Genomic DNA, 22,536 nt, shown 5'->3' with positions numbered 1-22,536 from the left:
TTTCAAAAATGCACAGGTTTGGTCGGTTTCCCTAGGGGCCGGCTGAGCTACAGGCCAAAATCTATAGATAGGCACTTTGCCAAAAACAGCTCTGTTTTCTGTGATGTGTCCACGTTGTGTTTTGGGGCATATCCTGTTGCGGGCGCTAAGCCTACCCACACAAGTGAGGTACCATTTTTATCGGGAGACTTGGGGGAACGGTGGGTGGAAGGAAATTTGTGGCTCCTCTCAGATTCCAGAACTTTCTGTCACCGAAATGTGAGGAAAATATGTTTTTTTAGCCATATTTTGAGGTTTGCAAAGGATTCTGGGTAACAGAACCTGGTCAGAGCCCCACAAGTCACCCCATCTTAAATTCCCCTAGGTCTCTAGTTTTCAAAAATGCACAGGTTTGGTAGGTTTCCCTAGGTGCCGTCTGAGCTAGAGGCCAAAATCTACAGGTAGGCACTTTGCAAAAAACAGCTCTGTTTTCTGTCAAAAAATGGGATGTGCCCACTTTGTGTTTTGGAACATTTCCTGTCGCGGGCGCTAGGACTACCCACACAAGTGAGGTATAATTTTTATCGGAATACTTGGGGGAACGCTGGGTGGAAGGGAATTTGTGGCTCCTCTCAGATTCCAGAACTTTCTGTCACCGAAATGTGAGGAAAATATGTTTTTTTAGCCAAATTTTGAGGTTTGCAAAGGATTATGGGTAACAGAACCTGGTCAGAGCCCCACAAGTCACCCCATCTTGGATTCCCCTAGGTCTCTAGTTTTAAAAAATGCACAGGTTTCGTAGGTTTCCCTAGGTGCCGGCTGAGCTAGAGGCCAAAATCTACAGGTAGGCACTTTGCAAAAAACAGCTCTGTTTTCTGTCAAAAAATGGGATGTGCCCACTTTGTGTTTTGGAATATTTCCTGTCACGGGCGCTAGGACTACCCACACAAGTGAGGTATCATTTTTATCGGAATACTTGGGGGAACGCTGGGTGGAAGGAAATTTGTGGCTCCTCTCAGATTCCAGAACTTTCTGTCACCGAAATGTGAGGAAAATGAGTTTTTTTAGCCACATTCTGAGATTTGCAAAGGATTCTGGGTAACAGAACCTGGTCAGAGCCCCACAAGTCACCCCATCTTGGATTCCCCTAGGTCTCTAGTTTTCAAAAATGCACAGGTTTGGTAGGTTTCCCTAGGTGCCGGCTGAGCTAGAGGCCAAAATCTACAGGTAGGCACTTTGCAAAGAACAGCTCTGTTTTCTGTCAAAAAAGGGAATGTGCCCACTTTGTGTTTTGGGACATTTCCTGTCGCGGGCGCTAGGACTACCCACACAAGTGAGGTATCATTTTTATCGGAAGACTTGGGGAACGCTGGGTGGAAGGAAATTTGTATCTCCTCTCAGATTCCAGAACTTTCTGTCACCAAAATGTGAGGAAAATGTGTTTTTTTTGCCAAATTCTGAGGTTTGCAAAGGATTCTGGGTAACAGAACCTGGTCAGAGCCCCACAAGTCACCCCTTCTTGGATTCCCCTAGGTCTCTAGTTTTCAAAAATGCACAGGTTTGGTAGGTTTCCCTAGGTGCCGGCTGAGCTAGAGGCCAAAATCTACAGGTAGGCACTTTGCAAAAAACAGCTCTGTTTTCTGTCAAAAAATGGGATGTGCCCACTTTGTGTTTTGGAACATTTCCTGTCGCGGGCGCTAGGACTACCCACACAAGTGAGATATCATTTTTATCGGAATACTTAGGGGAACGCTGCGTGGAAGGTAATTTGTGGCTCCTCTCAGAACCAGAACTTTCTGTCACCGAATTGTGAGGAAAACGTGTGTTTTTTTAGCCAAATTTTGAGGTTTGCAAAGGATTCTGGGTAACAGAACCTGGTCAGAGCCCCACAAGTCACCCCATCTTGGATTCCCCTAGGTCTCTAGTTTTAAGAAATGCACAGATTTGTTAGGTTTCCCTAGGTGCCGGCTGAGCTAGAGGCCAAAATCTACAGATAGGCACTTTGCAAAAAACAGCTCTGTTTTGTGTGCTGTGTCCACGTTGTGTTTTGGGGCATATCCTGTCGCCGGCGCTAGGTCTACCCACACAAGTGAGGTACCATTTTTATCGGGAGACTTGGGGAAACGCTGGGTTGAAGGAAATTTGTGGCTCCTCTCAGATTCCAGAACTTTCTGTCACCGAAATGTGAGGAAAATGTGTTTTTTTTGCCAAATTCTGAGATTTGCAAAGGATTCTGGGTAACAGAACCTGGTCAGAGCCCCACAAGTCACCCCATCTTGGATTCCCCTAGGTCTCTAGTTTTCAAAAATGCACAGGTTTGGTAGGTTTCCCTAGGTGCCGGCTGACCTAGAGGCCAAAATCTACAGGTAGGCACTTTGCAAAAAACAGCTCTGTTTTGTGTGATGTGTCCACGTTGTGTTTTGTGGCATATCCTGTCGCGGGCGCTAGGTCTACCCACACAAGTGAGGTACCATTTTGATCGGGAAACTTGGGGAAACGCTGGGTGGAAGGAAATTTGTGGCTCCTCTCAGATTCCAGAACTTTCTGTCACCGAAATGTGAGGAAAATATGTTTTTTTAGCCAAATTGTGAGGTTTGCAAAGGATTCTGGGTAACAGAACCTGGTCAGAGCCCCACAAGTCACCCCATCTTGGATTCCCCTAGGTCTCTAGTTTTCAAAAATGCACAGGTTTGGTAGGTTTCCCTAGGTCCGTTCTGAGCTAGAGGCCATAATCTACAGGTAGGCACTTTGCAAAAAACAGCTCTGTTTTGTGGGATGTGTCCACGTTGTGTTTTGGGGCATATCCTGTCGCGGGCGCTAGGTCTACCCACACAAGTGAGGTACCATTTTTATCGGGAGACTTGGGGAAACGCTGGGTGGAAGGAAATCTGTGGCTCCTCTCAGATTCCAGAACTTTCTGTCACCGAAATGTGAGGAAAATATATTTTTTTAGCCAAATTTTGAGGTTTGCAAGGGATTCTGGGTAACAGAACCTGGTCAGAGCCCCACAAGTCACCCCATCTTGGATTCCCCTAGGTCTTTAGTTTTCAGAAATGCACAGGTTTGGTAGGTTTCCCTAGGTGCCGGCTGAGCTAGAGGCCAAAATCTACAGGTAGGCACTTTGCAAAAAACAGCTCTGTTTTCTGTCAAAAAAAGGAATGTGCCCTCTTTGTGTTTTGGAACATTTCATGTCGCGGGCGCTAGGACTACCCACACAAGTGAGGTATCATTTTTATCGGAATACTTAGGGGAACGCTGGGTGGAAGGAAATTTGTGGCTCCTCTCAGATTCCAGAACTTTCTGTCACCGAATTGTGAGGAAAATGTGTTTTTTTAGCCAAATTTTGAGGTTTGCAAAGGATTCTGGGTAACAGAACCTGGTCAGAGCCCCACAAGTCACCCCATCTTGGATTCCCCTATGTCTCTATTTTTAAGAAATGCACAGATTTGGTAGGTTTCCCTAGGTGCCGGCTGAGCTAGAGGCCAAAATCTACAGGTAGGCACTTTGCAAAAAACAGCTCTGTTTTGTGTGATGTGTCCACGTTGTGTTTTGGGGCATATCCTGTTGCGGGCGCTAGGTCTACCCACACAAGTGAGGTACCATTTTTATCGGGAGACTTGGGGAAACGCTGGGTGGAAGGAAATTTGTGGCTCCTCTCAGATTCCAGAACTTTCTGTCACCGAAATGTGAGTAAAATATGTTTTTTTTTGCCAAATTTTGAGGTTTGCAAAGGATTCTGGGTAACAGAACCTGGTCAGAGCCCCACAAGTCACCCCATCTTGGATTCCCCTAGGTCTCTAGTTTTCAGAAATGCACAGGTTTGGTAGGTTTCCCTAGGTGCCGGCTGAGCTAGAGGCCAAAATCTACAGGTAGGCACTTTGCAAAAAACAGCTCTGTTTTCTGTCAAAAAAAGGAATGTGCCTACTTTGTGTTTTGGGACATTTCCTGTCACGGGCGCTAGGACTACCCACACAAGTGAGGTATCATTTTTATCGGAAGACTTGGGGGACGCTGGGTGGAAGGAAATTTGTGTCTCCTCTCAGATTGCAGAACTTTCTGTCACCGAAATGTGAGGAAAATGTGTTTTCTTAGCCAAATTCTGAGGTTAGCAAAGGATTCTGGGTAACAGAACCTGGTCAGAGCCCCACAAGTCACCCCATCTTGGATTCCCCTAGGTCTCTAGTTTTCATAAATGCACAGGTTTGGTAGGTTTCCCTAGGGGCCGGCTGAGCTACAGGCCAAAATCTACAGGTAGGCACTTTGCCAAAAACAGCTCTGTTTTCTGTGATGTGTCCACGTTGTGTTTTGGGGCATATCCTGTCGCGGGCGCTAAGCCTACCCACACAAGTGAGGTACCATTTTTATCGGGAGACTTGGGGGAACAGTGGGTTGAAGGAAATTTATGGCTCCTCTCAGATTCCAGAACTTTCTGTCACCGAAATGTGAGGAAAATATGTTTTTTTAGCCATATTTTGAGGTTTGCAAAGGATTCTGGGTAACAGAACCTGGTCAGAGTCCCACAAGTCACCCCATCTTGGATTCCCCTAGGTCTCTAGTTTTAAAAAATGCACAGGTTTGGTAGGTTTCCCTAGGTGCCGGCTGAGCTAGAGGCCAAAATCTACAGGTAGGCACTTTGCAAAAAACAGCTCTGTTTTCTGTCAAAAAATGGGATATGGCCACTTTGTGTTTTGGAACATTTCCTGTCGCGGGCGCTAGGACTACCCACACAAGTGAGATATCATTTTTATCGGAATACTTGGGGGAACGCTGGGTGGAAGGTAATTTGTGGCTCCTCTCAGATTCCAGAACTTTCTGTCACCGAATTGTGAGGAAAATGTGTTTTTTTAGCCAAATTTTGAGGTTTGCAAAGGATTCTGGGTAACAGAACCTGGTCAGAGCCCCACAAGTCACCCCATCTTGGATTCCCCTAGGTCTCTAGTTTTAAGAAATGCACAGATTTGTTAGGTTTCCCTAGGTGCCGGCTGAGCTAGAGGCCAAAATCTACAGGTAGGCACTTTGCAAAAAACAGCTCTGTTTTGTGTGATGTGTCCACGTTGTGTTTTGGGGCATATCCTGTCGCAGGCGCTAGGTCTACCCACTCAAGTGAGGTACCATTTTTATCGGGAGACTTGGGGAAACGCTGGGTGGAAGGAAATTTGTGGCTCCTCTCATATTCCAGAACTTTCTGTCACCGAAATGTGAGGAAAATATGTTTTTTTAGCCAAATTTTGAGGTTTGTAAAGGATTCTGGGTAACAGAACCTGGTCAGAGCCCCACAAGTCACCCCATCCTGGATTCCCCTAGGTCTCTAGTTTTCAGAAATGCACAGGTTTGGTAGGTTTCCCTAGGTGCCGGCTGAGCTAGAGGCCAAAATCTACAGGTAGGCACTTTGCAAAAAACAGCTCTGTTTTCTGTCAAAAAAGGGAATGTGCCCACTTTGTGTTTTGGGACATTTCCTGTCGCGAGCGCTAGGACTACCCACACAAGGGAGGTATCATTTTTATCGGAAGACTTGGGGAACGCTGGGTGGAAGGAAATTTGTATCTCCTCTCAGATTCCAGAACTTTCTGTCACCAAAATGTGAGGAAAATGTGTTTTTTTAGCCAAATTCTGAGGTTTGCAAAGGATTCTGGGTAACAGAACCTGGTCAGAGCCCCACAAGTCACCCCATCTTGGATTCCCCTAGGTCTCTAGTTTTCAAAAATGCACAAGTTTGGTAGGTTTCCCTAGGGGCCGGCTGAGCTACAGGCCAAAATCTACAGGTAGGCACTTTGCCAAAAACAGCTCTGTTTTCTGTGATGTGTCCACGTTGTGTTTTGGGGCATATCCTGTCGCGGGCGCTAAGCCTACCCACACAAGTGAGGTACCATTTTTATTGGGAGACTTGGGGGAACGGTGGGTGGAAGGAAATTTGTGGCTCCTCTCAGATTCCAGAACTTTCTGTCACCGAAATGTGAGGAAAATATGTTTTTTTTAGCCATATTTTGAGGTTTGCAAAGGATTCTGGGTAACAGAACCTGGTCAGAGCCCCACAAGTCACCCCATCTTGGATTGCCCTAGGTCTCTAGTTTTCAGAAATGCACAGGTTTGGTAGGTTTCCCTAGGTGCCGGCTGAGCTAGAGGCCAAAATCTACAGGTAGGCACTTTGCAAAAAACAGCTCTGTTTTCTGTCAAAAAAGGGAATGTGCCCACTTTGTGTTTTGGGACATTTCCTGTCGCGGGCGCTAGGACTACCCACACAAGTGAGGTATCATTTTTATCGGAAGACTTGGGGAACGCTGGGTGGAAGGAAATTTGTATCTCCTCTCAGATTCCAGAACTTTCTGTCACCAAAATGTGAGGAAAATGTGTTTTTTTAGCCAAATTCTGAGGTTTGCAAAGGATTCTGGGTAACAGAACCTGGTCAGAGCCCCACAAGTCACCCCATCTTGGATTGCCCTAGGTCTCTAGTTTTCAGAAATGCACAGGTTTGGTAGGTTTCCCTAGGTGCCGGCTGAGCTACAGGCCAAAATCTACAGATAGGCACTTTGCCAAAAACAGCTCTGTTTTCTGTGATGTGTCCACGTTGTGTTTTGGGGCATATCCTGTTGCGGGCGCTAAGCCTACCCACACAAGTGAGGTACCATTTTTATCGGGAGACTTGGGGGAACGGTGGGTGGAAGGAAATTTGTGGCTCCTCTCAGATTCCAGAACTTTCTGTCACCGAAATGTGAGGAAAATATGTTTTTTTAGCCACATTTTGAGGTTTGCAAAGGATTCTGGGTAACAGAACCTGGTCAGAGCCCCACAAGTCACCCCATCTTGGATTCGCCTACGTCTCTAGTTTTCAGAAATGCACAGGTTTGGTAGGTTTCCCTATGTGCCGGCTGAGCTAGAGGCCAAAATCTACAGGTAGGCACTCTGCAAAAAACACCTCTGTTTTCTGTCAAAAAATGGGATGTGCCCACTTTGTGTTTTGGAACATTTCCTGTCGCGGGCGCTAGGACTACCCACACAAGAGAGGTATCATTTTTATCGGAATACTTGGGGGAACGCTGGGTGGAAGGAAATTTGTGGCTCCTCTCAGATTCCAGAACTTTCTGTCACCGAAATGTGAGGAAAATATGTTTTTTTAGCCATATTTTGAGGTTTGCAAAGGATTCTGGGTAACAGAACCTGGTCAGAGCCCCACAAGTCACCCCATCTTGGATTCCCCTAGGTCTCTAGTTTTCAAAAATGCACAGGTTTGGTAGGTTTCCCTAGGTGCCGGCTGAGCTAGAGGCCAAAATCTACAGGTAGGCACTCTGCAAAAAACACCTCTGTTTTCTGTCAAAAAATGGGATGTGCCCACTTTGTGTTTTGGAACATTTCCTGTCGCGGGCGCTAGGACTACCCACACAAGAGAGGTATCATTTTTATCGGAATACTTGGGGGAACGCTGGGTGGAAGGAAATTTGTGCCTCCTCTCAGATTCCAGAACTTTCTGTCACCGAAATGTGAGGAAAATATGTTTTTTTAGCCAAATTTTGAGGTTTGCAAAGGATTCTGGGTAACAGAACCTGGTCAGAGCCCCACAAGTCACCCCATCTTGGATTCCCCTATGTCTCTAGTTTTCAAAAATGCACAGGTTTGGTAGGTTTCCCTAGGGGCCGGCTGAGCTACAGGCCAAATTCTACAGGTAGGCACTTTGCAAAAAACAGCTCTGTTTTCTGTCAAAAAAGGGAATGTGCCCACTTTGTGTTTTGGGACATTTCCTGTCGCGAGCGCTAGGACTACCCACACAAGGGAGGTATCATTTTTATCGGAAGACTTGGGGAACGCTGGGTGGAAGGAAATTTGTATCTCCTCTCAGATTCCAGAACTTTCTGTCACCAAAATGTGAGGAAAATGTGTTTTTTTAGCCAAATTCTGAGGTTTGCAAAGGATTCTGGGTAACAGAACCTGGTCAGAGCTCCACAAGTCACCCCATCTTGGATTCCCCTAGGTCTCTAGTTTTCAAAAATGCACAGGTTTGGTAGGTTTCCCTAGGGGCCGGCTGAGCTACAGGCCAAAATCTACAGATAGGCACTTTGCCAAAAACAGCTCTGTTTTCTGTGATGTGTCCACGTTCTGTTTTGGGGCATATCCTGTTGCGGGCGCTAAGCCTACCCACACAAGTGAGGTACCATTTTTATCGGGAGACTTGGGGGAACGGTGGGTGGAAGGAAATTTGTGGCTCCTCTCAGATTCCAGAACTTTCTGTCACCGAAATGTGAGGAAAATATGTTTTTTTAGCCATATTTTGAGGTTTGCAAAGGATTCTGGGTAACAGAACCTGGTCAGAGCCCCGCAAGTCACCCCATCTTAAATTCCCCTAGGTCTCTAGTTTTCAAAAATGCACAGGTTTGGTAGGTTTCCCTAGGTGCCGTCTGAGCTAGAGGCCAAAATCTACAGGTAGGCACTTTGCAAAAAACAGCTCTGTTTTCTGTCAAAAAATGGGATGTGCCCACTTTGTGTTTTGGAACATTTCCTGTCGTGGGCGCTAGGACTACCCACACAAGTGAGGTATCATTTTTATCGGAATACTTGGGGGAACGCTGGGTGGAAGGGAATTTGTGGCTCCTCTCAGATTCCAGAACTTTCTGTCACCGAAATGTGAGGAAAATATGTTTTTTTAGCCAAATGTTGAGGTTTGCAAAGGATTATGGGTAACAGAACCTGGTCAGAGCCCCACAAGTCACCCCATCTTGGATTCCCCTAGGTATCTAGTTTTAAAAAATGCACAGGTTTGGTAGGTTTCCCTAGGTGCCGGCTGAGCTAGAGGCCAAAATCTACAGGTAGGCACTTTGCAAAAAACAGCTCTGTTTTCTGTCAAAAAATGGGATGTGCCCACTTTGTGTTTTGGAATATTTCCTGTCGCGGGCGCTAGGACTACCCACACAAGTTAGGTATCATTTTTATCGGAATACTTGGGGGAACGCTGGGTGGAAGGAAATTTGTGGCTCCTCTCAGATTCCAGAACTTTCTGTCACCGAAATGTGAGGAAAATGTGTTTTTTTAGCCAAATTCTGAGATTTGCAAAGGATTCTGGGTAACAGAACCTGGTCAGAGCCCCACAAGTCACCCCATCTTGGATTCCCCTATGTCTCTAGTTTTCAAAAATGCACAGGTTTGGTAGGTTTCCCTAGGGGCCGGCTGAGCTACAGGCCAAATTCTACAGGTAGGCACTTTGCCAAAAACAACTCTGTTTTCTGTGGTGTGTCCACGTTGTGTTTTGGGGCAAATCCTGTTGCGGGCGCTAAGCCTACCCACACAAGTGAGGTATCATTTTTATCGGAATACTTGGGGGAACGCTGGGTGGAAGGAAATTTGTGGCTCCTCTCAGATTCCAGAACTTTCTGTCACCGAAATGTGAGGAAAATATGTTTTTTTAGCCAAATTTTGAGGTTTGCAAAAAATTATGGGTAACAGAACCTGGTCAGAGCCCCACAAGTCACCCCTTCTTGGATTCCCCTAGGTCTCTAGTTTTCAAAAATGCACAGGTTTGGTAGGTTTCCATAGGTGCCGGCTGAGCTAGAGGCCAAAATCTACAGGTAGGCACTTTGCAAAAACCAGCTCTGTTTTCTGTCAAAAAATGGGATGTGCCCACTTTGTGTTTTGGAACATTTCCTGTCGCGGGCGCTAGGACTACCCACACAAGTGAGAAATCATTTTTATCGGAATACTTAGGGGAACGCTGGGTGGAAGGTAATTTGTGGCTCCTCTCAGATTCCAGAACTTTCTGTCACCGAATTGTGAGGAAAACGTGTGTTTTTTTAGCCAAATTTTGAGGTTTGCAAAGGATTCTGGGTAACAGAACCTGGTCAGAGCCCCACAAGTCACCCCATCTTGGATTCCCCTAGGTCTGTAGTTTTAAGAAATGCACAGATTTGTTAGGTTTCCCTAGGTGCCGGCTGAGCTAGAGGCCAAAATCTACAGATAGGCACTTTGCAAAAAACAGCTCTGTTTTGTGTGCTGTGTCCACGTTGTGTTTTGGGGCATATCCTGTCGCGGGCGCTAGGTCTACCCACACAAGTGAGGTACCATTTTTATCGGGAGACTTGGGGAAACGCTGGGTTGAAGGAAATTTGTGGCTCCTCTCAGATTCCAGAACTTTCTGTCACCGAAATGTGAGGAAAATGTGTTTTTTTTGCCAAATTCTGAGATTTGCAAAGGATTCTGGGTAACAGAACCTGGTCAGAGCCCCACAAGTCACCCCATCTTGGATTCCCCTAAGTCTCTAGTTTTCAAAAATGCACAGGTTTGGTAGGTTTCCCTAGGTGCCGGCTGAGCTAGAGGCCAAAATCTACAGGTAGGCACTTTGCAAAAAACAGCTCTGTTTTGTGTGATGTGTCCACGTTGTGTTTTGTGGCATATCCTGTCGCGGGCGCTAGGTCTACCCACACAAGTGAGGTACCATTTTGATCGGGAGACTTGGGGAAACGCTGGGTGGAAGGAAATTTGTGGCTCCTCTCAGATTCCAGAACTTTCTGTCACCGAAATGTGAGGAAAATATGTTTTTTTAGCCAAATTGTGAGGTTTGCAAAGGATTCTGGGTAACAGAACCTGGTCAGAGCCCCACAAGTCACCCCATCTTGGATTCCCCTAGGTCTCTAGTTTTCATAAATGCACAGGTTTGGTAGGTTTCCCTAGGGGCCGGCTGAGCTACAGGCCAAAATCTACAGGTAGGCACTTTGCCAAAAACAGCTGTTTTCTGTGATGTGTCCACGTTGTGTTTTGGGGCATATCCTGTCGCGGGCGCTAAGCCTACCCACACAAGTGAGTTACCATTTTTATCGGGAGACTTGGGGGAACAGTGGGTGGAAGGAAATTTATGGCTCCTCTCAGATTCCAGAACTTTCTGTCACCGAAATGTGAGGAAAATATGTTTTTTTAGCCATATTTTGAGGTTTGCAAAGGATTCTGGGTAACAGAACCTGGTCAGAGCCCCACAAGTCACCCCATCTTAGATTCCCCTAGGTCTCTAGTTTTCAAAAATGCACAGGTTTGGTAGGTTTCCCTAGGTGCCGGCTGAGCTAGAGGCCAAAATCTACAGGTAGGCACTTTGCAAAAAACAGCTCTGTTTTCTGTAAAAAAAAAATGGAATGTGCCCACTTTGTGTTTTGGAACATTTCCTGTCGCGGGCGCTAGGACTACCCACACAAGTGAGGTATCATTTTTATCGGAATACTTGGGGGAACGCTGGGTGGAAGGAAATTTGTGGCTCCTCTCAGATTCCAGAACTTTCTGTCACCGAAATGTGAGGAAAATATGTTTTTTTAGCCAAATTTTGAGGTTTGCAAAGGATTATGGGTAACAGAACCTGGTCAGAGCCCCACAAGTCACCCCTTCTTGGATTCCCCTAGGTCTCTAGTTTTCAAAAATGCACAGGTTTGGTAGGTTTCCCTAGGTGCCGGCTGAGCTAGAGGCCAAAATCTACAGGTAGGCACTTTGCAAAAAACAGCTCTGTTTTCTGTCAAAAAATGGGATGTGCCCACTTTGTGTTTTGGAACATTTCCTGTCGCGGGCGCTAGGACTACCCACACAAGTGAGATATCATTTTTATCGGAATACTTAGGGGAACGCTGGGTGGAAAGTAATTTGTGGCTCCTCTCAGATGCCAGAACTTTCTGTCACCGAATTGTGAGGAAAACGTGTGTTTTTTTAGCCAAATTTTGAGGTTTGCAAAGGATTCTGGGTAACAGAACCTGGTCAGAGCCCCACAAGTCACCCCATCTTGGATTCCCCTAGGTCTCTAGTTTTAAGAAATGCACAGATTTGTTAGGTTTCCCTAGGTGCCGGCTGAGCTAGAGGCCAAAATCTACAGATAGGCACTTTGCAAAAAACAGCTCTGTTTTGTGTGCTGTGTCCACGTTGTGTTTTGGGGCATATCCTGTCGCCGGCGCTAGGTCTACCCACACAAGTGAGGTACCATTTTTATCGGGAGACTTGGGGAAACGCTGGGTTGAAGTAAATTTGTGGCTCCTCTCAGATTCCAGAACTTTCTGTCACCGAAATGTGAGGAAAATGTGTTTTTTTTGCCAAATTCTGAGATTTGCAAAGGATTATGGGTAACAGAACCTGGTCAGAGCCCCACAAGTCACCCCTTCTTGGATTCCCCTAGGTCTCTAGTTTTCAAAAATGCACAGGTTTGGTAGGTTTCCCTAGGTGCCGGCTGAGCTAGAGGCCAAAATCTACAGGTAGGCACTTTGCAAAAACCAGCTCTGTTTTCTGTCAAAAAATGGGATGTGCCCACTTTGTGTTTTGGAACATTTCCTGTCGCGGGCGCTAGGACTACCCACACAAGTGAGATATCATTTTTATCGGAATACTTAGGGGAACGCTGGGTGGAAGGTAATTTGTGGCTCCTCTCAGATTCCAGAACTTTCTGTCACCGAATTGTGAGGAAAACGTGTGTTTTTTTAGCCAAATTTTGAGGTTTGCAAAGGATTCTGGGTAACAGAACCTGGTCAGAGCCCCACAAGTCACCCCATCTTGGATTCCCCTAGGTCTCTAGTTTTAAGAAATGCACAGATTTGTTAGGTTTCCCTAGGTGCCGGCTGAGCTAGAGGCCAAAATCTACAGATAGGCACTTTGCAAAAAACAGCTCTGTTTTGTGTGCTGTGTCCACGTTGTGTTTTGGGGCATATCCTGTCGCGGGCGCTAGGTCTACCCACACAAGTGAGGTACCATTTTTATCGGGAGACTTGGGGAAACGCTGGGTTGAAGGAAATTTGTGGCTCCTCTCAGATTCCAGAACTTTCTGTCACCGAAATGTGAGGAAAATGTGTTTTTTTTGCCAAATTCTGAGATTTGCAAAGGATTCTGGGTAACAGAACCTGGTCAGAGCCCCACAAGTCACCCCATCTTGGATTCCCCTAGGTCTCTAGTTTTCAAAAATGCACAGGTTTGGTAGGTTTCCCTAGGTGCCGGCTGAGCTAGAGGCCAAAATCTACAGGTAGGCACTTTGCAAAAAACAGCTCTGTTTTGTGTGATGTGTCCACGTTGTGTTTTGTGGCATATCCTGTCGCGGGCGCTAGGTCTACCCACACAAGTGAGGTACCATTTTGATCGGGAGACTTGGGGAAACGCTGGGTGGAAGGAAATTTGTGGCTCCTCTCAGATTCCAGAACTTTCTGTCACCGAAATGTGAGGAAAATATGTTTTTTTAGCCAAATTGTGAGGTTTGCAAAGGATTCTGGGTAACAGAACCTGGTCAGAGCCCCACAAGTCACCCCATCTTGGATTCCCCTAGGTCTCTAGTTTTCATAAATGCACAGGTTTGGTAGGTTTCCCTAGGGGCCGGCTGAGCTACAGGCCAAAATCTACAGGTAGGCACTTTGCCAAAAACAGCTCTGTTTTCTGTGATGTGTCCACGTTGTGTTTTGGGGCATATCCTGTCGCGGGCGCTAAGCCTACCCACACAAGTGAGTTACCATTTTTATCGGGAGACTTGGGGGAACACTGGGTGGAAGGAAATTTGTGGCTCCTCTCAGATTCCAGAACCTTCTGTCACCGAAATGTGAGGAAAATATGTTTTTTTAGCCAAATTTTGAGGTTTGCAAAGGATTCTAGGTAACAGAACCTGGTCAGAGCCCCACAAGTCACCCCATCTTGGATTCCCCTAGGTCTCTAGTTTTAAAAAATGCACAGGTTTGGTAGGTTTCCCTAGGTGCCGGCTGAGCTAGAGGCCAAAATCTACAGGTAGGCACTTTGCAAAAAACAGCTCTGTTTTCTGTAAAAAAAAACATGGAATGTGCCCACTTTGTGTTTTGGAACATTTCCTGTCGCGGGCGCTAGGACTACCCACACAAGTGAGGTATCATTTTTATCGGAATACTTGGGGGAACGCTGGGTGGAAGGAAATTTGTGGCTCCTCTCAGATTCCAGAACTTTCTGTCACCGAAATGTGAGGAAAATATGTTTTTTTAGCCAAATTTTGAGGTTTGCAAAGGATTATGGGTAACAGAACCTGGTCAGAGCCCCACAAGTCACCCCTTCTTGGATTCCCCTAGGTCTCTAGTTTTAAGAAATGCACAGATTTGTTAGGTTTCCCTAGGTGCCGGCTGAGCTAGAGGCCAAAATCTACAGGTAGGCACTTTGCAAAAAACAGCTCTGTTTTGTGTGATGTGTCCACGTTGTGTTTTGGGGCATATCCTGTCGCAGGCGCTAGGTCTACCCACTCAAGTGAGGTACCATTTTTATCGGGAGACTTGGGGAAACGCTGGGTGGAAGGAAATTTGTGGCTCCTCTCATATTCCAGAACTTTCTGTCACCGAAATGTGAGGAAAATATGTTTTTTTAGCCAAATTTTGAGGTTTGTAAAGGATTCTGGGTAACAGAACCTGGTCAGAGCCCCACAAGTCACCCCATCCTGGATTCCCCTAGGTCTCTAGTTTTCAGAAATGCACAGGTTTGGTAGGTTTCCCTAGGTGCCGGCTGAGCTAGAGGCCAAAATCTACAGGTAGGCACTTTGCAAAAAACAGCTCTGTTTTCTGTCAAAAAAGGGAATGTGCCCACTTTGTGTTTTGGGACATTTCCTGTCGCGAGCGCTAGGACTACCCACACAAGGGAGGTATCATTTTTATCGGAAGACTTGGGGAACGCTGGGTGGAAGGAAATTTGTATCTCCTCTCAGATTCCAGAACTTTCTGTCACCAAAATGTGAGGAAAATGTGTTTTTTTAGCCAAATTCTGAGGTTTGCAAAGGATTCTGGGTAACAGAACCTGGTCAGAGCCCCACAAGTCACCCCATCTTGGATTCCCCTAGGTCTCTAGTTTTCAAAAATGCACAAGTTTGGTAGGTTTCCCTAGGGGCCGGCTGAGCTACAGGCCAAAATCTACAGGTAGGCACTTTGCCAAAAACAGCTCTGTTTTCTGTGATGTGTCCACGTTGTGTTTTGGGGCATATCCTGTCGCGGGCGCTAAGCCTACCCACACAAGTGAGGTACCATTTTTATTGGGAGACTTGGGGGAACGGTGGGTGGAAGGAAATTTGTGGCTCCTCTCAGATTCCAGAACTTTCTGTCACCGAAATGTGAGGAAAATATGTTTTTTTTAGCCATATTTTGAGGTTTGCAAAGGATTCTGGGTAACAGAACCTGGTCAGAGCCCCACAAGTCACCCCATCTTGGATTGCCCTAGGTCTCTAGTTTTCAGAAATGCACAGGTTTGGTAGGTTTCCCTAGGTGCCGGCTGAGCTAGAGGCCAAAATCTACAGGTAGGCACTTTGCAAAAAACAGCTCTGTTTTCTGTCAAAAAAGGGAATGTGCCCACTTTGTGTTTTGGGACATTTCCTGTCGCGGGCGCTAGGACTACCCACACAAGTGAGGTATCATTTTTATCGGAAGACTTGGGGAACGCTGGGTGGAAGGAAATTTGTATCTCCTCTCAGATTCCAGAACTTTCTGTCACCAAAATGTGAGGAAAATGTGTTTTTTTAGCCAAATTCTGAGGTTTGCAAAGGATTCTGGGTAACAGAACCTGGTCAGAGCCCCACAAGTCACCCCATCTTGGATTGCCCTAGGTCTCTAGTTTTCAGAAATGCACAGGTTTGGTAGGTTTCCCTAGGTGCCGGCTGAGCTACAGGCCAAAATCTACAGATAGGCACTTTGCCAAAAACAGCTCTGTTTTCTGTGATGTGTCCACGTTGTGTTTTGGGGCATATCCTGTTGCGGGCGCTAAGCCTACCCACACAAGTGAGGTACCATTTTTATCGGGAGACTTGGGGGAACGGTGGGTGGAAGGAAATTTGTGGCTCCTCTCAGATTCCAGAACTTTCTGTCACCGAAATGTGAGGAAAATATGGTTTTTTAGCCACATTTTGAGGTTTGCAAAGGATTCTGGGTAACAGAACCTGGTCAGAGCCCCACAAGTCACCCCATCTTGGATTCGCCTACGTCTCTAGTTTTCAGAAATGCACAGGTTTGGTAGGTTTCCCTATGTGCCGGCTGAGCTAGAGGCCAAAATCTACAGGTAGGCACTCTGCAAAAAACACCTCTGTTTTCTGTCAAAAAATGGGATGTGCCCACTTTGTGTTTTGGAACATTTCCTGTCGCGGGCGCTAGGACTACCCACACAAGAGAGGTATCATTTTTATCGGAATACTTGGGGGAACGCTGGGTGGAAGGAAATTTGTGGCTCCTCTCAGATTCCAGAACTTTCTGTCACCGAAATGTGAGGAAAATATGTTTTTTTAGCCATATTTTGAGGTTTGCAAAGGATTCTGGGTAACAGAACCTGGTCAGAGCCCCACAAGTCACCCCATCTTGGATTCCCCTAGGTCTCTAGTTTTCAAAAATGCACAGGTTTGGTAGGTTTCCCTAGGTGCCGGCTGAGCTAGAGGCCAAAATCTACAGGTAGGCACTCTGCAAAAAACACCTCTGTTTTCTGTCAAAAAATGGGATGTGCCCACTTTGTGTTTTGGAACATTTCCTGTCGCGGGCGCTAGGACTACCCACACAAGAGAGGTATCATTTTTATCGGAATACTTGGGGGAACGCTGGGTGGAAGGAAATTTGTGCCTCCTCTCAGATTCCAGAACTTTCTGTCACCGAAATGTGAGGAAAATATGTTTTTTTAGCCAAATTTTGAGGTTTGCAAAGGATTCTGGGTAACAGAACCTGGTCAGAGCCCCACAAGTCACCCCATCTTGGATTCCCCTATGTCTCTAGTTTTCAAAAATGCACAGGTTTGGTAGGTTTCCCTAGGGGCCGGCTGAGCTACAGGCCAAATTCTACAGGTAGGCACTTTGCAAAAAACAGCTCTGTTTTCTGTCAAAAAAGGGAATGTGCCCACTTTGTGTTTTGGGACATTTCCTGTCGCGAGCGCTAGGACTACCCACACAAGGGAGGTATCATTTTTATCGGAAGACTTGGGGAACGCTGGGTGGAAGGAAATTTGTATCTCCTCTCAGATTCCAGAACTTTCTGTCACCAAAATGTGAGGAAAATGTGTTTTTTTAGCCAAATTCTGAGGTTTGCAAAGGATTCTGGGTAACAGAACCTGGTCAGAGCTCCACAAGTCACCCCATCTTGGATTCCCCTAGGTCTCTAGTTTTCAAAAATGCACAGGTTTGGTAGGTTTCCCTAGGGGCCGGCTGAGCTACAGGCCAAAATCTACAGATAGGCACTTTGCCAAAAACAGCTCTGTTTTCTGTGATGTGTCCACGTTCTGTTTTGGGGCATATCCTGTTGCGGGCGCTAAGCCTACCCACACAAGTGAGGTACCATTTTTATCGGGAGACTTGGGGGAACGGTGGGTGGAAGGAAATTTGTGGCTCCTCTCAGATTCCAGAACTTTCTGTCACCGAAATGTGAGGAAAATATGTTTTTTTAGCCATATTTTGAGGTTTGCAAAGGATTCTGGGTAACAGAACCTGGTCAGAGCCCCGCAAGTCACCCCATCTTAAATTCCCCTAGGTCTCTAGTTTTCAAAAATGCACAGGTTTGGTAGGTTTCCCTAGGTGCCGTCTGAGCTAGAGGCCAAAATCTACAGGTAGGCACTTTGCAAAAAACAGCTCTGTTTTCTGTCAAAAAATGGGATGTGCCCACTTTGTGTTTTGGAACATTTCCTGTCGTGGGCGCTAGGACTACCCACACAAGTGAGGTATCATTTTTATCGGAATACTTGGGGGAACGCTGGGTGGAAGGGAATTTGTGGCTCCTCTCAGATTCCAGAACTTTCTGTCACCGAAATGTGAGGAAAATATGTTTTTTTAGCCAAATGTTGAGGTTTGCAAAGGATTATGGGTAACAGAACCTGGTCAGAGCCCCACAAGTCACCCCATCTTGGATTCCCCTAGGTATCTAGTTTTAAAAAATGCACAGGTTTGGTAGGTTTCCCTAGGTGCCGGCTGAGCTAGAGGCCAAAATCTACAGGTAGGCACTTTGCAAAAAACAGCTCTGTTTTCTGTCAAAAAATGGGATGTGCCTACTTTGTGTTTTGGAATATTTCCTGTCGCGGGCGCTAGGACTACCCACACAAGTTAGGTATCATTTTTATCGGAATACTTGGGGGAACGCTGGGTGGAAGGAAATTTGTGGCTCCTCTCAGATTCCAGAACTTTCTGTCACCGAAATGTGAGGAAAATGTGTTTTTTTAGCCAAATTCTGAGATTTGCAAAGGATTCTGGGTAACAGAACCTGGTCAGAGCCCCACAAGTCACCCCATCTTGGATTCCCCTATGTCTCTAGTTTTCAAAAATGCACAGGTTTGGTAGGTTTCCCTAGGGGCCGGCTGAGCTACAGGCCAAATTCTACAGGTAGGCACTTTGCCAAAAACAACTCTGTTTTCTGTGGTGTGTCCACGTTGTGTTTTGGGGCAAATCCTGTTGCGGGCGCTAAGCCTACCCACACAAGTGAGGTATCATTTTTATCGGAATACTTGGGGGAACGCTGGGTGGAAGGAAATTTGTGGCTCCTCTCAGATTCCAGAACTTTCTGTCACCGAAATGTGAGGAAAATATGTTTTTTTAGCCAAATTTTGAGGTTTGCAAAAAATTATGGGTAACAGAACCTGGTCAGAGCCCCACAAGTCACCCCTTCTTGGATTCCCCTAGGTCTCTAGTTTTCAAAAATGCACAGGTTTGGTAGGTTTCCATAGGTGCCGGCTGAGCTAGAGGCCAAAATCTACAGGTAGGCACTTTGCAAAAACCAGCTCTGTTTTCTGTCAAAAAATGGGATGTGCCCACTTTGTGTTTTGGAACATTTCCTGTCGCGGGCGCTAGGACTACCCACACAAGTGAGAAATCATTTTTATCGGAATACTTAGGGGAACGCTGGGTGGAAGGTAATTTGTGGCTCCTCTCAGATTCCAGAACTTTCTGTCACCGAATTGTGAGGAAAACGTGTGTTTTTTTAGCCAAATTTTGAGGTTTGCAAAGGATTCTGGGTAACAGAACCTGGTCAGAGCCCCACAAGTCACCCCATCTTGGATTCCCCTAGGTCTGTAGTTTTAAGAAATGCACAGATTTGTTAGGTTTCCCTAGGTGCCGGCTGAGCTAGAGGCCAAAATCTACAGATAGGCACTTTGCAAAAAACAGCTCTGTTTTGTGTGCTGTGTCCACGTTGTGTTTTGGGGCATATCCTGTCGCGGGCGCTAGGTCTACCCACACAAGTGAGGTACCATTTTTATCGGGAGACTTGGGGAAACGCTGGGTTGAAGGAAATTTGTGGCTCCTCTCAGATTCCAGAACTTTCTGTCACCGAAATGTGAGGAAAATGTGTTTTTTTTGCCAAATTCTGAGATTTGCAAAGGATTCTGGGTAACAGAACCTGGTCAGAGCCCCACAAGTCACCCCATCTTGGATTCCCCTAAGTCTCTAGTTTTCAAAAATGCACAGGTTTGGTAGGTTTCCCTAGGTGCCGGCTGAGCTAGAGGCCAAAATCTACAGGTAGGCACTTTGCAAAAAACAGCTCTGTTTTGTGTGATGTGTCCACGTTGTGTTTTGTGGCATATCCTGTCGCGGGCGCTAGGTCTACCCACACAAGTGAGGTACCATTTTGATCGGGAGACTTGGGGAAACGCTGGGTGGAAGGAAATTTGTGGCTCCTCTCAGATTCCAGAACTTTCTGTCACCGAAATGTGAGGAAAATATGTTTTTTTAGCCAAATTGTGAGGTTTGCAAAGGATTCTGGGTAACAGAACCTGGTCAGAGCCCCACAAGTCACCCCATCTTGGATTCCCCTAGGTCTCTAGTTTTCATAAATGCACAGGTTTGGTAGGTTTCCCTAGGGGCCGGCTGAGCTACAGGCCAAAATCTACAGGTAGGCACTTTGCCAAAAACAGCTGTTTTCTGTGATGTGTCCACGTTGTGTTTTGGGGCATATCCTGTCGCGGGCGCTAAGCCTACCCACACAAGTGAGTTACCATTTTTATCGGGAGACTTGGGGGAACAGTGGGTGGAAGGAAATTTATGGCTCCTCTCAGATTCCAGAACTTTCTGTCACCGAAATGTGAGGAAAATATGTTTTTTTAGCCATATTTTGAGGTTTGCAAAGGATTCTGGGTAACAGAACCTGGTCAGAGCCCCACAAGTCACCCCATCTTAGATTCCCCTAGGTCTCTAGTTTTCAAAAATGCACAGGTTTGGTAGGTTTCCCTAGGTGCCGGCTGAGCTAGAGGCCAAAATCTACAGGTAGGCACTTTGCAAAAAACAGCTCTGTTTTCTGTAAAAAAAAAATGGAATGTGCCCACTTTGTGTTTTGGAACATTTCCTGTCGCGGGCGCTAGGACTACCCACACAAGTGAGGTATCATTTTTATCGGAATACTTGGGGGAACGCTGGGTGGAAGGAAATTTGTGGCTCCTCTCAGATTCCAGAACTTTCTGTCACCGAAATGTGAGGAAAATATGTTTTTTTAGCCAAATTTTGAGGTTTGCAAAGGATTATGGGTAACAGAACCTGGTCAGAGCCCCACAAGTCACCCCTTCTTGGATTCCCCTAGGTCTCTAGTTTTCAAAAATGCACAGGTTTGGTAGGTTTCCCTAGGTGCCGGCTGAGCTAGAGGCCAAAATCTACAGGTAGGCACTTTGCAAAAAACAGCTCTGTTTTCTGTCAAAAAATGGGATGTGCCCACTTTGTGTTTTGGAACATTTCCTGTCGCGGGCGCTAGGACTACCCACACAAGTGAGATATCATTTTTATCGGAATACTTAGGGGAACGCTGGGTGGAAAGTAATTTGTGGCTCCTCTCAGATGCCAGAACTTTCTGTCACCGAATTGTGAGGAAAACGTGTGTTTTTTTAGCCAAATTTTGAGGTTTGCAAAGGATTCTGGGTAACAGAACCTGGTCAGAGCCCCACAAGTCACCCCATCTTGGATTCCCCTAGGTCTCTAGTTTTAAGAAATGCACAGATTTGTTAGGTTTCCCTAGGTGCCGGCTGAGCTAGAGGCCAAAATCTACAGATAGGCACTTTGCAAAAAACAGCTCTGTTTTGTGTGCTGTGTCCACGTTGTGTTTTGGGGCATATCCTGTCGCCGGCGCTAGGTCTACCCACACAAGTGAGGTACCATTTTTATCGGGAGACTTGGGGAAACGCTGGGTTGAAGTAAATTTGTGGCTCCTCTCAGATTCCAGAACTTTCTGTCACCGAAATGTGAGGAAAATGTGTTTTTTTTGCCAAATTCTGAGATTTGCAAAGGATTATGGGTAACAGAACCTGGTCAGAGCCCCACAAGTCACCCCTTCTTGGATTCCCCTAGGTCTCTAGTTTTCAAAAATGCACAGGTTTGGTAGGTTTCCCTAGGTGCCGGCTGAGCTAGAGGCCAAAATCTACAGGTAGGCACTTTGCAAAAACCAGCTCTGTTTTCTGTCAAAAAATGGGATGTGCCCACTTTGTGTTTTGGAACATTTCCTGTCGCGGGCGCTAGGACTACCCACACAAGTGAGATATCATTTTTATCGGAATACTTAGGGGAACGCTGGGTGGAAGGTAATTTGTGGCTCCTCTCAGATTCCAGAACTTTCTGTCACCGAATTGTGAGGAAAACGTGTGTTTTTTTAGCCAAATTTTGAGGTTTGCAAAGGATTCTGGGTAACAGAACCTGGTCAGAGCCCCACAAGTCACCCCATCTTGGATTCCCCTAGGTCTCTAGTTTTAAGAAATGCACAGATTTGTTAGGTTTCCCTAGGTGCCGGCTGAGCTAGAGGCCAAAATCTACAGATAGGCACTTTGCAAAAAACAGCTCTGTTTTGTGTGCTGTGTCCACGTTGTGTTTTGGGGCATATCCTGTCGCGGGCGCTAGGTCTACCCACACAAGTGAGGTACCATTTTTATCGGGAGACTTGGGGAAACGCTGGGTTGAAGGAAATTTGTGGCTCCTCTCAGATTCCAGAACTTTCTGTCACCGAAATGTGAGGAAAATGTGTTTTTTTTGCCAAATTCTGAGATTTGCAAAGGATTCTGGGTAACAGAACCTGGTCAGAGCCCCACAAGTCACCCCATCTTGGATTCCCCTAGGTCTCTAGTTTTCAAAAATGCACAGGTTTGGTAGGTTTCCCTAGGTGCCGGCTGAGCTAGAGGCCAAAATCTACAGGTAGGCACTTTGCAAAAAACAGCTCTGTTTTGTGTGATGTGTCCACGTTGTGTTTTGTGGCATATCCTGTCGCGGGCGCTAGGTCTACCCACACAAGTGAGGTACCATTTTGATCGGGAGACTTGGGGAAACGCTGGGTGGAAGGAAATTTGTGGCTCCTCTCAGATTCCAGAACTTTCTGTCACCGAAATGTGAGGAAAATATGTTTTTTTAGCCAAATTGTGAGGTTTGCAAAGGATTCTGGGTAACAGAACCTGGTCAGAGCCCCACAAGTCACCCCATCTTGGATTCCCCTAGGTCTCTAGTTTTCATAAATGCACAGGTTTGGTAGGTTTCCCTAGGGGCCGGCTGAGCTACAGGCCAAAATCTACAGGTAGGCACTTTGCCAAAAACAGCTCTGTTTTCTGTGATGTGTCCACGTTGTGTTTTGGGGCATATCCTGTCGCGGGCGCTAAGCCTACCCACACAAGTGAGTTACCATTTTTATCGGGAGACTTGGGGGAACACTGGGTGGAAGGAAA

Source organism: Pleurodeles waltl, chromosome 1_2 (genome assembly GCF_031143425.1).
Source record: "Pleurodeles waltl isolate 20211129_DDA chromosome 1_2, aPleWal1.hap1.20221129, whole genome shotgun sequence".
Classification (NCBI taxonomy): Eukaryota; Metazoa; Chordata; class Amphibia; order Caudata; family Salamandridae; genus Pleurodeles; species Pleurodeles waltl.
This window is presented reverse-complemented; position numbering follows the sequence as displayed.